An 18,617-nucleotide genomic window follows, 5' to 3' on the forward strand; every position below is an offset into this window, starting at 1 on the left:
CGCCCGTTCTGTTCGCTGGGGGGTTCTGTGTTAATTATTTTGTGTGGGGGGGGGGGGGGGGTTGAACTGTGATATCTTGTCCTCTGTAAATCAGTTCTTATGTCAAGGGGCTGTCAATTTAATTCAATCTAAATATGTTTTCTTTTGTGGGCTGTCAGATGGGCGACGCTGCACAGAGCCCAACTCTTCTCCCCTTTTTTAAGACAGTAATGTAATGAGAGACACAAGGCAGATCTGTGGGCTTGTGTTTATCGTCAATATTTTGGTTCACATGATTCCATCAAGACAATTGAAAATTACTGCTTAAAGTAATCTCTCTCTCTCTCACTCTCCTTCTTCCTCTGTCACTTCACCCCCATTCTCATCTCAAAGCACACTCTCAAAACTAAATTAGTGCCACACACACAAACACTGAGCAGTGATTATTCCTAATGGAAGGCGATTTACCTTTGCAGGGGTGCTAACGTTTTTATAATTGACTTCTGATCAGCCGGATGCCGAGCAACAGAGACAGATGTTGTGGCTCATTCTGGCTTGTCGCGGGGCTTGCCAACCATAATTTGGAACATTCCCTGCACCTGTGCCCTGTCCTCTCCAGTTACAGACATGTACAGTGGGTACGGAAAGTATTCAGACCCCCTTAAATTTTTCACTCTTTGTTGCAGCCATTTGCTAAAATCATTTAAGTTAATTTTTTTTCCTCATTAATGTACACACAGCACCCCATATTGACAGAAAAAACACAGAATTGTTGACATTTTTGCAGATTTATTAAAAAAGAAAAACTGAAATATCACATGGTCCTAAGTATTCAGACCCTTTGCTGTGACACTCATATATTTAACTCAGGTGCTGTCCATTTCTTCTGATCATCCTTGAGATGGTTCTACACCTTCATTTGAGTCCAGCTGTGTTTGATTATACTGATTGGACTTGATTAGGAAAGCCACACACCTGTCTATATAAGACCTTACAGCTCACAGTGCATGTCAGAGCAAATGAGAATCATGAGGTCAAAGGAACTGCCTGAAGAGCTCAGAGACAGAATTGTGGCAAGGCACAGATCTGGCCAAGGTTACAAAAAAATTCTGCTGCACTTAAGGTTCCTAAGAGCACAGTGGCCTCCATAATCCTTAAATGGAAGACGTTTGGGACGACCAGAACCCTTCCTAGAGCTGGCCGTCCAGCCAAACTGAGCTATCGGGGGAGAAGAGCCTTGATGAGAGAGGTAAAGAAGAACCCAAAGATCACTGTGGCTGAGCGCCAGAGATGCAGTCAGGAGATGGGACAAAGTTGTAGAAAGTCAACCATCACTGCAGCCCTCCACCAGTCGGGGCTCTATGGCAGAGTGGCCCGACGGAAGCCTCTCCTCAGTGCAAGACACATGAAAGCCCGCATGGAGGACTCCAAGATGGTGAGAAATAAGATTCTCTGGTCTGATGAGAACTTTTTGGCCTTAATTCTAAGCGGTATGTGTGAAGAAAACCAGGAACTGCTCATCCCCTGTCCAATACAGTCCCAACAGTGAAGCATGGTGGTGGCAGCATCATGCTGTGGGGGTGTTTTTCAGCTGCAGGGACAGGACGACTGATTGCAATCGAGGGAAAGATGAATGCGGCCAAGTACAGGGATATCCTGGACGAAAACCTTCTCCAGAGTGCTCAGGACCTCAGACTGGGCCAAAGGTTTACCTTCCAACAAGACAATGACCCTAAGCACACAGCTAAAATAACGAAGGAGTGGCTTCACAACAACTCTGTGACTGTTCTTGAATGACCCAGCCAGAGCCCTGACTTAAACCCAATTGAGCATCTCTGGAGAGACCTAAAAATGGCTGTCCACCAACGTTTACCATCCAACCTGACAGAACTGGAGAGGATCTGCAAGGAGGAATGGCAGAGGATCCCCAAATCCAGGTGTGAAAAACTTGTTGCATCTTTCCCAAAAAGACTCATGGCTGTATTAGATCAAAAGGGTGCTTCTACTAAATACTGAGCAAAGGGTCTGAATACTTAGGACCATGTGATATTTCAGTTTTTCTTTTTTAATAAATCTGCAAAAATGTCAACAATTCTGTGTTTTTCTGTCAATATGGGGTGCTGTGTGTACATTGAGGAAAAAAAAATTACTTAAATGATTTTAGCAAATGGCTGCAATATAACAAAGAGTGGAAAATTTAAGGGGGTCTGAATACTTTCCGTACCCACTGTAAGTGTGTAATCCCAACCCAATGAAATCGCCATTGTCACCAAACTGAAAACAAAAGGTGCTTGATGGTCAAGCAAGTCGTGAGCCATTCGGAAGGGAATTTTAAATTGTAAACTGTTATTTTTTAACCACAGCTGTCACCGCCGATAGCCTTGTGGGCAGCTTGCCAATATAAATCACCGTTGTGCTGCAGGCATCCCGAGGTCGAATCCCGGCTCGAGGACCTTCCCCGATCCCGGCCCCCTCTCTTTCCCACTTCGCTTCCTGTTTCATCTATGTCATATAACAATATAAAAACTAAAAATGCCAAAAAAAAATCTAAAAAAAAGAAAAACAGACAGCCTTTGAATGCTGCTTTGACAAATTCTGGATAGTTCACCCCAAAAAAAATAAAAAATTCTGCCACTATTTACTCATATAATTTCTTTCTTCTGTGAAACATAAATGAAGACATTTTGAAAAATGTTTCAATGGACAGTGGATGCCAATAGTAACTAAAACTGTACCAACATTCAAAATACCTTTTGTGATCAGCAGAAAAATAAAGTCATACAGGTTTGAAATTCCATAATTCCATCATCATTTACTCAACCTTTTCATTTTTGGATGAACAATTCCTTCAAGGCCAAAATCCTATGCAATATATCTCTTTGTAGTGGCGTTCTAGGACATAATTCCCCTACAGAAATCTATCTGTCCTCATGTGTGTAAGCTAACATTATAAATGCATTGCATATCATCTCTGATTGATTGAATCTCATTTATTTAAAGACCAGTCCTCCAGAGAATGGCGTAAATGGAAGAGTTGGAGGTGTGGAATAGATTGAAAGGTGTAGAGGGATAATGTGTTCAGAGCTGCGTGGTCTTGGCCTTATGTTCACACTCCTTCAGCACTGCATGATGGCTTTAGAGCATGATGGCCCTAGAGAGGCTTTCATCTATAATAACAGCAAGATATCCTGTAGAGACCGTTAACCAAGCTCATATATCGAACCAAAGGCAGGGAGTGAATTACAATGAATGAAGCTAATTTATAACTTAAAGGTACAATAGGAGATCTTGGAAAATGCTAACTTTAGCCTGATAGCACTGAATGCGAATGTCCCACCCTCCCTGCAATCGCCGTCCAAAGCCACGCCCCCTGAACGCATTTACACTCACAGACCAGAGACAACATTACTACAATAGGCGACATCAGGTTTCCAATTCCAGCCCATGTTCCGAAGTGAAGTAAACTTCAATGGATTTCCCCTGCTCAGGGAGTAGGGAGCAATGGACACTGTGTAGGGATCATATCGATTGGAACACCGTTCATGCACGTAGCTCACTTCTAACAAGCTGGCGGGAGGACTAGATTAACCGCTGGGCTACATCATGTGTCATTCACCGGTGAGAAAACTTTAAAAGTACTACAATACCAGGAAGAAAGATCGGGTTGTTGATGTTTGCCTGCCATCCTCGCTCTGTCTGCACAGCGTGTGTGAACGCGCTGATGACGTATTCTGTCTAATAATACATACGTTGACAGGCAGGTAGGAAAGCTTATTAAAATGCTCGGAACGAGCGTTTTGATTGGACGAACATTTCTTGATCCCACGCCTTCCACAGAATATACAGTATAAATACAGACAAATACATTTAGACCACTTAACTTCATAATTGCTATCGGGATGTGAAGAGACTTTCAACCAGCATAACAAAAAAATGTCTGAAGACAGTCACCTATTGTACCTTTAAGGAGAGCATTCCTGAATGGGACGGTAGATGTTGAATGGGACAGAGCAGATTTTTTTGGTTAGTTTCCTTTTTTCAATGTATTAATTCATATTGTTTTAGAAATTTAGTAGTTATTTTCATAAATCTACAGTAAGCTTCATTGAAATACTTTAAGTGAAAAGCAAAACTGACCATAAGCTTATTGTAAGAAATGTAGTTTATAGTGTTTGTGTGTGTGTTACTGGTCCCTTGGATGTATAAAAATCCCTCATTTCACCAATTAGGCGACCAAGGCACTGCAGGGAAGTTAGATATAAATAATGTACCCGTGTCATGAAGTCAGCCGCTGTAACCTTTTTCTAGCTCTTTAAGACGTCATTTTCAATGAAGCTGCATCTCCATCACTTAGCACAGAGTGAGAGAGAGGCTGGTGGGAGGGATTGGAAAGGAGACAGGCAGAATTGCACAGCCTCTTAGAAGGTCAAACCTGGAGATCAGGTCTATCAACTGCCTGCTTGTCATCTGTTGCCTATGAAGGAAAAATGAAGAGAAGAAAAGGGAAAGAGCGGAAAATATTGTAGTCCAACTGCAGCAGATGTTAGAAGGACAAAAATGACAGATAATAAAGAAAGGAGAGAGCGTAAAGTAGCAGTGCATCATTTCTTAACCATTGAAAAAAATTATATTCCTTTTTTCCTTCTTTTTTTGGCTGTGGACAGCCTGTGTAACCCACGCAGTTACTACACATGTATCCAGTGTCCTTCACTATAAGTCAAAGGCTGTGTTTGGAGTGGAATACTGCTGAATAAAACTGGATGTAAATTAAACAGTTGGCATTCTACAATAAACATTTTAATTATCAGCGTTCTACTTTGTCACATGACCTCATCACATTGCACGTTCAATTATGTGGGTAGCTTTCTGTTATCTCATAAAAAAAAATATATATATAAATATATATATATATGCGTGTATATAAACTGGTGTATAATAGCCTAATTAACCCTGTTGGTTGTATTGATGATGTTATATATCATCTAAAATCACATACGGCCCACTAGACTTGCTTTCAGCCCAGTTGAGGAAAACGTTGAGAATTGCTGTACTAACTAAAGAGCAGTTAAAATGAGTAGGTTGTATCCAGTGGTGATTTTCTTGTTTACAGTGATTTGAGGTTACCTTTCAGTTGAACTTGGCAGTGGTTCTTTTGAAGCATTTTGGCAAAATTATTTTGGTGAAACATTCTATTTAGGTAATCTCATCTAAGGAAAAGTAACAAATTTGTCTTGTACCACCCCCAGTCTAATCAGACCCAAAGTACAAAGACAAACACATCTTTACTCATTTCTTTACAAGCTTGAGGCTTTAAACCATCATGCAGTTGTCGATTTAGTATGCAAGCAGATCTGAGAGCCATACCACAACATACGACAGGCTGGAATGATTTGGCCAAAAGAGGGAAAAGGAAAGCACCTATGAAGGTTTTTTTTTTTTTTGGAAGATCAATAATACAGTGATTTGCCTAATAATGTTCTCTTAGGCTTTGTGGGCACCAGTAACCTTCAATTTTACATACATTAGAAGCTCTTACTGCTACCTTAAACAAGCATTGAACTTTACCAAACTCAAAACCAATTCAGAGGTCTTTCCACGTGCCACTCAAATTTATTTTGAGAGCAACTGTAACCAGGCCTATAAACAGAATATTTGCATACTACACTACCACTATATTTCTATTTTAATAGATTTCAAAATGTAATTTATTCCTGTAATGGCAAAGCTGAATTTTCAGCAGTCATTACTCCTGTTTCAGTGTCACATGATAATTCAGAAACCATACTAATATTTCTCATTATTATAATAATTGTATACATTTTAATTAAATGATTGCATTGATTTTATTATTATTTGATTTTTTTATTAATCATTTCTCATCATCAATGCTGAAAGCCATTGTGTTTCTTAAAGGGGTCATATGATGCGTTTTCAAGTTTTCCTTTCTCTTTGGAGTGTTACAAGCTGTTTATGGTTTTTGTGGGGCATTTGAATTAATCTCTGCTGTCATCTACAGTAATGTGTTTTCTATTAAATCATGTGAATGTCCATAGTGCTTTTTCGTTTCGCTCATAGTTGTGAATAGGACTATTTTTGCCAGTTAGCTTCACTTTTGCATTTTGCTCTTGGTGTGAACAGGCATTTAGATAAATGGCAAGGGTGACCCAAAAACTGGAGCTCCTGAGATCACAGTCATGATGTAAGCGCAATGCACAGCTGGCTAACCCGCAGAGACAGTCCCTTTAAGTGTACTATCACATGCTTTGATTGAAGCACAGTGGCCAACTCATGCAACGAATGAGTAACAAATGGCAATCATATTTACTTCTGTGATCCAGTGTTTAGCAATGTCACAAACTACTCTTTACCTGTTGATAATATCAGAACTGAAAAATATTTTTTCTCCTATAGGTTTGTACCTGGTGCTGTTGCTGTTCAGGAGCATGCTTCTTAAATAAAACTGCAGTAAGCAAAACTGATGGGCGGATAATGTTTGAAGCAAATGGAGGAACTGAAACATGATAGCTGCATTCGCACCCCTTCAGGCAGGTTCCCCAGGGAGCGTGCACTGTGTTACAGTCTTCCCCCATCCACTCCACAGTTCTGAGATGCACAGAGATGATAACACACTCTGGTAAGTGTGGTGGCCTTGATCTTTCTACCGCTACATATCTCTCTAGTCTCTGAGAGAAGACGAGGAGAAAAAGACCCTCTCATACATTCAGCTGTAATCTATGATTTGGGCCGCACTATCCACCTCCATTATCACCTCCACTCCCAAAGGAAGAGGGAGAATTGCATTTACCACTAACCTCACCTCGGCTGCTAGCAGCATCACATACACATATTGATAACATGCAAAGGCTTTGGGGGATAATTCATCTTTCAGTCATTTCAAATGGAATAGAGAAGGGAGATGGATATAACTTGTGTAAGAGTTTATGATATAACGTGGCATCCAGAGTTTCCCAGAATGCACTGCAGCTAGTTCTGATGTTTAATGTACAAGTTAGATGACAAGTTAGTTAAGTGTAGTAGTGTGCCATTCTGCTGATTTCATGTGCTACCACGTTTAGTGAAATGTGTTCACAGTTTAGTTTTGTTACATTAGAAGTTATGTTGAGATTATGTGTTAAATGGACAGTATTTCTGATGTCCACCTAATTCTTAATTTGTTGAGAGTCTGCAATAATATTATTTTCATAGATAAATATATAACATTCTGATTGGTCAAACTTTCAATCCAGCTGTTACATTTTTCCTAATATTTGCCGTCGTTCATGGCACTTTTCTTATGACAGAGCGTTCTGGGTAATCTAACTTGATGCTCCTCTCATTACACCGTATACTTGCTCTCTCTTGTTTTATATACATAGGCAACTGGTGCCATCTTGCATTTTTGTTATCAATAGTGAAAATTATCTTGGAGATCTTCTTTATAGACATTACTGTAAAACTGTTAGGGGTCATAGAACGGTCAAAGATGTCTGTCTAGAGCATGTTTACAAAAAAAAACCAAAGGAAAAGTAGCTCAGTGAAATTTTTCTCAGCGGAAGCTGAAAGATAATATACAGGAAATATTTTAAAATAATTTTAATTCAAATCAATATTTCATGCCCTCATATTTATTTATTTGTTGAGTTTCTGCCTCTCTGAGTCGGGGTCCTGATAACCCTGCCAGGGTTTAATTAGCTAAAATGACCGTCTGGTTGTGCTATCAGTGAATATTCAAGTGTTTGAATGCCTTCATTAGCTCTCTAATACATGAACTCCACACTAAAGTGCTTTTTTAAAATGTTTGCTCTGACTTTGAGCAGTTCAGAGCAATGCAATATCTCCCAAGAGCAATCTACACCCGTTTACTTGTAGTTAATGAGACCTCATACTTACACCACAAAAAGCTCACATAAAAACATGTTTATCTCTTCTAAGAGATGGTGTTGCGGCAGTTTATTTGTTAGGTGAGAATTTAATGCAAGTCGATCAGTACTAAAGAGGCAGTGATATTTACACGTTGCCTTATGATCTTCAGAGGCACGGGTTTGCATACAATAGGTGCACTATTAAGGCTTTACAGATCCTAAGACTTCTTTAACCTAAGAACTATGGGTTAAAGTAGCCTATACTTGATTACGTTCCACAAACATCCATTTGTTTTCCCTTTTCATTTCAAGGCTCACTTTAGTAAGCTAGTGCCAATAGGAAATATAAAGAATTATCAGGATGTTAGAGTTACAGTTAATCTTCAAATAAGGTAAATCAGAAGTATTCTAGATCATGTCTTTAGTCCCACAGGTGTGTCGTATTACAGTGTTTCTTCTTTTATTGTGTTTTTGATTGCTTGAAGGTTCTTGTGTGGGTGGTTGATATTTTAATCTCCAACTGTCGTGAGAATCGTTCGGTGCTTCTGTTAAAGACAACAATAGAATATGCAGTGAGCATCACACTCTGAGCCTGTTGTACGGCATGCAGCATCCATTAGTGATCTCAAACAGCTGGTCACATGACTGGATTCTAGCCATTGGTGGAACAACCAGGCCAGATTTTCTTGGACCGCTTTCATGTGTTCCATCCGTTGCGGTCAAAAAAAAAAAGTTTATCTACTACATTTTAAAGTCTTACGTTGTACCTTTTACTTTGTTTGAAGATTATACTGAAAATACAGTTGAGTCGAGCTTCTATCCCAACTAACGGGGAATGTTCTCAGAACTTTGGCTAACATTCTGGCAGAGTTCTTTCAAATGTTCTTCCAGTAATGTTAATAGAATGTTGGTTCAAAGCTATCCGTCTTTAAAAATGTTCTCAAAACATTAGCACAACATTTTTTTTAATACATCATTCATGAATTCGATTTTTTTTTTTCCGGAAACATTTTAGTTGGACGTTCGTCTAACATTTTTTAATGTTTAATGTTACTTGTTTCCGAACGTAGAGAACATTCAAAAATTAAATGTTTCCTTTCATTTTTAAAACATTTTAAAACTGGACATGTAATGGGAATGTTAGCAAAATGTTCTTATAATTCCTTAAATTTATATTTTTTTACATAGAAGGGGGGAATCTCCTCATCCACCAACAGTGTGCAGCATCCACCTGGATGATGCGACGGCAGCCATATTGCGCCAGAACGCCCACCACACACCAGCTTATTGGTGGAGAGGAGACAGAGCGATGAAGCCAATCAGCAGATATGGGGATGGTTAGGAGGCCATGATGGTCAGAGGCCAGTGGGCGAATGGGGCCAGGATGCCGGGGTTACACCCCTACTCTTTTTTTGAAGGACATCCTGGGATTTTTAATGACCAGAGAGTCAGGACCTCGGTTTAACATCTCATCCGAAAGACGGATGAACATAATTTTTGTTTCATGGGATTGTATTTCTTTTTTTATTGTTTTTTTTTTCAATGTAATTTTCCCTATTACAAATGATATTGTTAGTACAATTTTTGTTAAAAAAAGAATTGCACTTGCACTTGAGCTCCATGAGCTCCACACGTTTGTGAAAAACCTTATGTAATCGAGCATGATTTCATAATGATCCAAAGAGCATCTTGTAACAAGCCTTTTAAAGAAGGTTAAAGAAAGTCCTTGATTCCAACAAATGATCACTACAGGTTTTCTTTCATTAGGAGTTTGTTTTAACTGACTGATGACTAGTGTTAATTTCGTTAACGAAGACTATGACGAAAAATGTTCGTTGACAGCTTTTTCCCCATGACTAAGACGAGAGACGACAATAAGGTCAATAAACAATAACTAAGACTATATCAACATACAATTTCGTTGACGAAATAAGATGAGACTAAAATGTATTCAAAAAGATCAAAACTTTACCAAAAAACTCTTTTTATTTTCGTCAAAAAAGGACGAAAGCTCTACTACGAGAGCTTTCATGAGTGCGGTTGCCAGATATCAATCCCCGAATCAGAGCTTCACTGTTAAACTCATAAATTTTCTGCTCGGTGTGTTTTGCTTATTTTAAGCTATCTGACGACCATGCGCACGCGCTCTTTCCTCATTGCGGAAGCGCCGCCGTTGATGATCTGAAAACACGGACAAACAAGCTGGAGTTTAAATGAAAGCGTCATTCAGCCTGTCAGTGTTCTGTCATGAGATATCATCTCGCTATATTGTTTGCAATTGTGAGCGCTGAATAAATACACTTACTCAATCGCTGCTGTTTTAATAGAGAAATAGTGACGTGACATGTGGCCAAGTATGGTGACCCATACTTGGAATTAGTGCTCTGCATTTATCCCATCCAAAGTGCACACACACACACAGCAGTGAACACACACACCGTGAACACACACCCTGAACACACACCCGGAGCAGTGGGCAGCCATTTTAAGAATAGCCAATAGACTATTGCAATTATGGAATTAGTGGAATTACTAGGAATTTCACTGTTATAATATTTTTCTTTGTTTGAGCTGTTTTCATAATGTAGACCGAGAGATTGCATAAGTCTTTGGTGTTGGTTTATATAATAAAAAGCCTATAATAAATCAGTACACTAGATGAGGTAAAATACACCATGTACAGTATGTTTCCACATTCTGTTGATTTGTGCTTACTGGAGAAAGTGCAATACCTGAAATGCAAAAGTAAATTTCTCAAATGACAACAATCATTACGATTATAATTTTGAGAAAAAAATAATTTTTATCAGTTTAACCATTATACAGAATGACGAAAATGAGACTAATATTTCATTGACTAAAAAACCTGACTAAAATGCTCATACTTTTCATTGAATAAACAAAAACAGGACAAGTTTGTCTAAATATGATAACTAAAATGTACATTTGAGTAAGACTAGAGTAAAAATGGCTGCCAAAATTAATACTGCTGTACAGTTAATTAAAAATAATCTTATTGTTAAAATGTCAAGTTTTCATTGACTAAAACTAGACTAAAATGTTGAGACTTTTAGTCGACTAAAACTAAATAGGATAAGGTTGACTAAATGTGATAAAAACTAACAAGGACATTTTAGCCCGGGACTAAGACTAAAATGAAAATAGCTGACAAAATTAACACTGACCTTTTGTTCGAAGGAGATCAATTAGAAGTGCAAAATCTGAAATATTTATTTTTTTCATTTTGTGCCATAACTTCTAACTTGTTGAAAAGTTATTCTTTCATCACTCTTAATATTTTCTAGATTTAAAAGACATTTTTAATCTAATCTTTTCAATGTGGACTCAGACTTTCAATCCTCTGTAATTTCAAGGTTGCTACATCAACCCACCTTCATTAATCACGCTCCTTCTTTCTCTTTTAGCACTACTGCACTCTTTTTGTCTTTCAGTGACATTTTCCATATACTAATTACGTTACTGTACCACACCACAGCACACAGATCAGTATTTAGAAATCAGTCAATGGTAAACTAATTTGCCTTTGCACAAAGTAAGATGTTGATAGGTGAGGTTGACATAACTATATGAGCTAGCTGCTACACTGCATACATCCCTGCCACTGTTACAATCAGTTTAATGTTTATAAGACCAAATATGAGAGTGTTTAATGGTCAGTGTATGACTGTAATACAATACACCGCACATAACAATATCACTGTAGTATCAGATGTTTATAAGTAGTTTTCCATCCAGCGGCACTGGTTGTTGTTTTTCGCTAAGTTTTCATTTGCAGGTCTTAATGAAAATGTATTGTTTATGAAGTCCAGGCCACAATGAAATCTGTCTGCAATTTCAACCTCAGAATTCATTAGTATTGATTTGGCCGGACCTCTGTTGTCTAGCTGCTGTTTTGGCCAGCCTGTGTGCACACTGTATTGCTCTGCAGATAGAAAGAGGTTTTGACCAGAGCCCTGAACTGCTGCTCCTACTTTTAGTATTTATTCTGAGCATTTGTCCTTTAGAGTGGTTTGTTTTGTGTGTCTGTGTATGTGTAAATTGATAGCAGAGCTTTCAGATTTTCTTTTCATATGTGTTGCTTATGTGTAAACAGATAACAGGGACAGGCTTTCTGTCCCAGTGGAGGCACTCTAAATATTATATAAACCCAGTGGTGTACCATGGGGTTTCAGTCAGGGCCTTCAGTAAGCAACTGTAAACTACATACCCTTAACACAGCCATATGCATATAATGCACATATTATGCTGCACACAGGCTCTCAACAACAATGACAGCTGATCAACAATTTCAACAGTAGGCTAGATTAGGGTGGGTTAAATGCAGAGTAAATTTTCCTACATGGATCAGTAAAAGTAATCCACCACCAATACACGGGTCACTATGCACATTCCCGTCACTCTAAAATGATGACGTGCCCAGCCGCCCACAGCAGCAAAAGTGTATAAATGCTGGACATCCACACACCACGCCACAGTATTATCAACGCACCACGTACACCTCCATAACAATGTGCATGATACAATACTCACCTGTCACTTGCAAATAAAGTCCATGCGTCTGTCATTCCGTGTCCCTTTACTCGTATTAAAAAGTAAACATGGCCAAATAACTTGTTGTGCTTGGTGCTAGCTGTTAGCCACTCATAGCACTCATAGTTGCAATCTTTGAAATGGCCACAAGACCTTTGTTAGTGAATTCAGTTTGGGTGTAGGTCTTCCTTTCTCAGTTATTCCTCTTTTGTCTACAAAAGAGCGCATTGAAAAAGGCATTTTTAGTAGATCGGCAACAAGACCTTGTGTAGGCGCCGGCGACTGCGGCTGTCATTTTCTTTTCGTTGAATTTCACTTTCATACCTTGGAAATGCCCAACTAAAGGCTGGGGGTAGCACTGGGCACATCGCTAGACCCGGAGGGCCTTGACGTGTCATTGAACGTCAAAATTTGATTGGCTGATGATTCTGTCACTAATGCTCGTTGCAACTCAGATGTGACGTCTTTGAACAAAAGGGTAGCACTATCTGTAGTGCTGGCCGCAGACTTTTTAGTGTAGGATATTCCAGTTCAACCTTAACGAAACTAATCATAGACCATTTTGTGGACATTACACAAATGAAAATGATACCTAAATAATAAAAATAATAATTTTCACAGAATTTTATTTTTTATAGGGCCAGCAGAGAAGGCCCTGCTGACCCTGATGGCCCACGACTGTATAAACATATTTTTTTATATATGAAAGGGATTTGACATAGAAATTGGTTGAAGGGGAATGACTGTAGAATTTTCATAGAAATTAGGTTAGCAGTCACTTATATATTATTTCATTGATTAATCAATTAACATTGATTGTAACACCTTAAATTTCAAATTTTTACATATGATATAATGCACTTATTGTGTACAACCATGATTATTCATTGTACATATATTTAAAAATAATTACATTTTAAATTAATATCTGTAGATATCTCTATAATTACACTGTTGATCAGGGCTGGATTGGTAATTGGGCATACCGGGCATTTTCCCGGTGGGCCGACGCACTTAAGGGGCCGACAGAAGGTTTTTTTTTGCCAAGGACCATCACGCAGGTACAGCGAGCAGCCAGTGGCCCATTGGATTGTCTCCGGTATAGACAGCGTAAACCATCCAATCACAATGCGCTATAGACGGAGTGATGAAGTATTTTGCTCCGCCTATATAAAGATCTCTTCACTCCAACTTCTTCCTCGTCGGCTTTCCCCACGTTTTCACAGCAGATTTATCAAGAACAGGCTTGTTCTGCGGTGAGTGATGCGGGCCAAAGAGGCAGACAGGAGAGGAGACTAGTTGAATCGGTAAAGTGCTTGATAGGGACTCGCAACGGAGGCAGACATCTAACCTATCCTAATGTGTGTGCGCACCATGAGTGTAGAATACGTACACTTTTTAATAAAATGTCAATTCGTCCCCCGTGCTTTTTTGGTCAAGTCAAGTGTTCATAGAGGTTTCCATGGGCCAATGCGAATAAATCTAGATTTAAATAAAAGACACGATATTGTCGGACCTGACGTTTTATTCTCATCCAAAACAACTAGATGTGATATGAGTGTGATACATACACAAAAGTTTTTGAACAGTAATGTTTTGTTTGTTTTTTAAAGAAGTCTTTTCTCACCAAACCTGCATTTATTTGATCCAAAATACAGCAAAAGCAGTAATATTGTGATTTTTTTTACTATTTAAAACAACTGCTTTCTATTTAAATATATATTAAAATGCCATTTATTCCTTTGATCAAAGCTAAATTTTCATCACCATTACTCCAGTCTTCAGTGTCACATGATCCTTAAGAAATAATTGTAATATGCTGATTTGTTCAAGAAACAACGCAATGCTCTACCACTGAGCCACAGGAACATATATAGAATATTATTCAGTACGTAGTATTTAAAGACCCCCAATATAGAGTGGGACCAAAATAGTTCTTCTTCCTCCTCTTCCTCTTCTTTTTTTTATTCTTATTCTTCCATTAAGGCAGATCTAGCCAATCAGAGGCAATATGGCAAAATGTCTCTTGTAAGTATCTGTCAATGTTAAATCCAACACATAGTGACAAAATAAATGCATACAGTAAAACTGACTTCACATTAAATAATGGCAAGAGATAAGGACCATAAAATATAACAAAAATAGCTACAGACCAAAAAGGCTACTGTATTATGAAAACAAGTTATTTTTCAGAAGACAAAACAACATCATTTTGATACCATCAGTCAAAATCCTTTCAGACAGAAACGTTTAGATTTTTTTTTGTACAAATGGAGATGGATTTAACCCAGCATCTATGTGTTAAGAGTCAGACTGACTGTTTTTCGGCTTACTGGCAAAGAAACAGTACACATACTCTGTAATACACCTCAGAATTTAAGGCTTAGCTCAGGATTTTGGGCAAATAAGGTATTGGTAAACCGTTAACGTGCTTAGAACGGTTAATAATGAGCATAGATTACACATTCACACTTTACATCAGGGTTAATTATATGGGGCTGATTAATTCTAATGAAGTACATGCAAGGGCGGATTTAGTGAATTGGGGGCCCCAGGCAAAAAAATAAAATAAAATAAAAAAAATATATATATATAGGAATGGGGCCCTATACATTTTCACACATTTTCCTAGATCAACCTTGAGGTTCCTTTTTTGTTAAAGTGTCACACGTTTTAAACTCAACAAAATGGTAAAATACATATATCAAGACCATGCTCACAGATGAGAACAAAACAGCGTTTGGATGAAGTGGATTAGAGCCCTGCACGAGTCTCAAATCGGCCCTAGCCCGTCTTTTTCCCCCTTTCCCAAAAAAAGCTTATACTACTGTTTCAGCTATTAAAATAGTTCAGTTTTGTAAGTAATGGAAATTTTGTTTATTTTTTTTATAAAGTAAGTTTAACAGAAATATACTTTATGAAAATACTATCAAGCTAGTGTGATTTAGAAAGCTACTGGGTTCTGAAAATACAGGGCAAGTGCTATTTTAATAGCGGAAAACATAAAAAAACTCATCCGTAGAGAAAAGCATACGGCAGCTGTTGCTGTAAATAATGTCAATAAACATTTGTTTGTGTGTGTGTGTGTGTGTGTGTGTGAGCGAGAGAGCTAACAGTTAGCACAAAGAAAGATTAAACTAAATAAATGTCATTAATTTCTCTCAATTAGCTTTTTCAATTCTTTTCAGTACTGAATGAATTAAATTCATAATCCAGATGAATGTTGCTTCATCAAACGTTGTTTTAGACCTCATTGCCTTTGACTGAATGGACAAAATCAACATTGCTTAAAATATCTTATTTTGTGTTTGCGGATGAAAGAAAGTCATACAGGTTTGGAATGAGATAAGAATGAGGAAATAATGAAAAAAAAAAACATTTTGAGGTGAACTTTAAGCTTCTTAGCATTTGGAGCAGCCTTTATTTCTGAAACACACCTAATCCCTTAAATGCTCCCTCATTATGCAACTCACTAGGAAATGAGAAGGATTCTTCATTAAGTCTGGATGACCATTTGCCACTCTTTGTCTTTTATTCCTCCTCTACTTTTCTCTCAATTCTTTAAATGTACAGACATTGATGTATTTTCACCCTTCCAAACAGCTATTCTTTAAAATATGTGACAGACTGCAATTAAAGGAAAGTGCTACTTGTTCAGGGTTCAAAGACACTTTGAGGCTGATAAAGGAAAGTTTTAGTCGGGGTGTGTGTGTGCCACTGTGTGTGTGTTTGCATCCAGAAAAAGAGGGAGCACTAATGTTTGTGCATTTTGCCCTGCTCTGTACAGTGCGTGAGATCTTAAATACCAGTCAGCTGTCTTGTGTGAATCCCTGGATGAGTATTCAGCTCTCCGTCTGCCCTTTCCACGCTTGCTGCCTGCCTACCTGTCTACTCGCCGCCTCATCTGTCCACAGCAGAATAGAGCTGTGCCTTTATCTGACAGCAGCGTCAAGGCCCCGAGACGACCAGGAGTGGACACGGCGAGTGTGGGCAAACGCACAGCAGCGACTTAAGACCGAAACCGATCTGCTGAGACTGAGCACCATGGGCTCCTCTTAAATTGTAGATATATTAAACCGTGTGTGTATATATGTGTGTGCGATTGCTTGAGCTGTTGGTGCAAGCTGACATACCTTAAATCTGTGTGGTGATGAATGCATGCAATATGTGTTTGTGCCAGAGGGGCTTTATCATCTTTCTTTGAAGGAAAAGTTCTGGATGATTCATTAGAGTGAGACAGAGAGGGAGAATTTGGATGAGGGGTGTTTGGAGGCCTTAGCAGTAGGGAGGGATGGAGAAAGCAAAAGGAAATATAAAAAATTGTACTGAGCATCACAGAGAACAAATCACATCTGCTTTGGTGTCTTTTTATTTATTATTTGCTGCTGCAGATTAGCTGGTCAGTCAAAAGCACAAATTACAAAAGAAAAAATGTTGCATCAAGAATATAAATTTTTACATATATATTAAGTGTTTATTATTTAGCATGAAAATCAAGGCCTCAACAGTATTTTTTTCCCGACTAGTTCTGCTTGTTCTTTATATGTTAAATTGTATAAATGTATTTGTTTTTTTATTTAATTTAATATAATTTTTTTCATTTATTAAATATATTTGTTTTACATTTCTTCACAAATAGAAATATTAAAGCTGATGGCTGATATATTTTGATTGGACAAGCCACATCTGAAACTGTTGTGAAATGCAACACCTGCGACAGCACATAAATTATATATAAATAATTATAAAATTAATGTAATATGTATACATTTAAATCCTCAGCGCTAAAACACTTAATCAGCTTAGGTAACACTCTGAGTGCAGTGTTTATGAAATCATTTTTACAAATTGTCTAGGAAAAGTTATAGAAATTCATTGGCCTAAAAGTTACACTTTGCTTGGCAACTGTAACGTTCATCCATCCATCCATTGTTTTATCTCATTCTATCTATATAGGTTGCATTTGCTGCAGTAAACAATAGCTATTTTCTCTCAAAAGTTAGTAAAGTTGGAAAGTACAAGTCCTCAGTGAGACACTTGAATTAATGTGCTCTCTTATTTCCCATCAATAGTTCTGAGTGAGTCTCCATATAGACTGCATCTATTTCACAGTGCACACACACTGCAGTGCACAAAGGCTAGTGTGAGACAGCCTAGAGTGACAAAAGATAGGAAGAAAAGGGGAAATGTGCGTGCGGTCACAGACAGACCTCTGTAGTGTGAGTGAGTGAGTGAGAGAGAGAGACACACTTTGGGCAGTATTAATCTGTTCCTGTAAATGATCTGACTGGCACTCCGCTCTAATGTAAACGGCGGCTGTCAGAGCGATAAGGGTGCAAGCTTCAGTTGAGAATCTCTTTTTTTCTCTCTCTCCCTTTCTCTCTCTGTCCACTTCCCCAGAGAGAGCCAGATAAGCCCAGTGTGCAGAGGGGCTCCACACAGCACCAGCCCCCAAAAAGAGCCCCATTATCAGCTTGTCAAAGTCACTCCTGATGTGCTCTACACACGCTCAGAGAGGTGCCAAGGACATCAGTTGGCCATAAGAGTGCACACATGTCTGTCTAATACAGCATGCACATTTAATTTTTTTGTCGAAAACAAAGGCATTTGCACTTTATGAATCACACTGGTTTTATTTTACTCACACATACTCTCAAATTGTCACATACACACAGATGCTTAACAGAACAGCTTGGGACTCTTTTCCATTTGAGCGGAGGGAGTGTATGGGGAGATTTGAGCCCACAGTTCTGATTGACTCGCATGAAGTGAGGCCGCTGGGTTATCCAGCTGTCTTTGGGTTCCTGGAGGTCTGCTGTGAAGAGTCTCATCTCCAGAAAGCATTACCGTACAATTTCACACACACACACACACACACACTGTGTTAAGCACTTGAACTGGAGTGTTGATGTCTGGATTACTAATGCCCTGTATGGCCCCAAAAAAAAAAAATCTATATATATATATGGATATGTATATATGTATGTGTGTGTGTTTATGTATATATGTATACAGTGGGGAAAAAAAGTATTTAGTCAGCCACCAATTGTGCAAGTTCTCCCACTTAAAAAGATGAGAGAGGCCTGTAATTTTCATCATAGGTATACCTATAACTATGAGAGACAAAATGAGAAAAAAAAATCCAGAAAATCACATTGTAGGATTTTTAAAGAATTTATTTGCAAATTATGGTGGAAAATAAGTATTTGGTCAATAACAAAATTT

The 18,617-nt window shown here is 38.3% G+C and overlaps 1 long non-coding RNA gene across 1 annotated transcript in view; it reads left to right on the forward strand.

Moving 5' to 3' along the window:
- LOC107549623 (uncharacterized) overlaps window positions 1-16,609 on the forward strand; it is a 37,543-nt gene extending 20,934 nt beyond the window's left edge. Inside the window, exons 2-3 of the long non-coding RNA XR_001604583.1 lie at window positions 6,391-6,613; window positions 16,180-16,609. This is a non-coding gene — a long non-coding RNA (uncharacterized lncRNA). The remainder of the gene's footprint in view (window positions 1-6,390; window positions 6,614-16,179) is intronic.
- The last annotated feature ends 2,008 nt before the right edge of the window (window positions 16,610-18,617 follow it).

This window comes from Sinocyclocheilus grahami, unplaced genomic scaffold (genome assembly GCF_001515645.1).
Source record: "Sinocyclocheilus grahami isolate Dianchi unplaced genomic scaffold, SAMN03320097.WGS_v1.1 scaffold377.1, whole genome shotgun sequence".
NCBI classification, from domain to species: domain Eukaryota; kingdom Metazoa; phylum Chordata; class Actinopteri; order Cypriniformes; family Cyprinidae; genus Sinocyclocheilus; species Sinocyclocheilus grahami.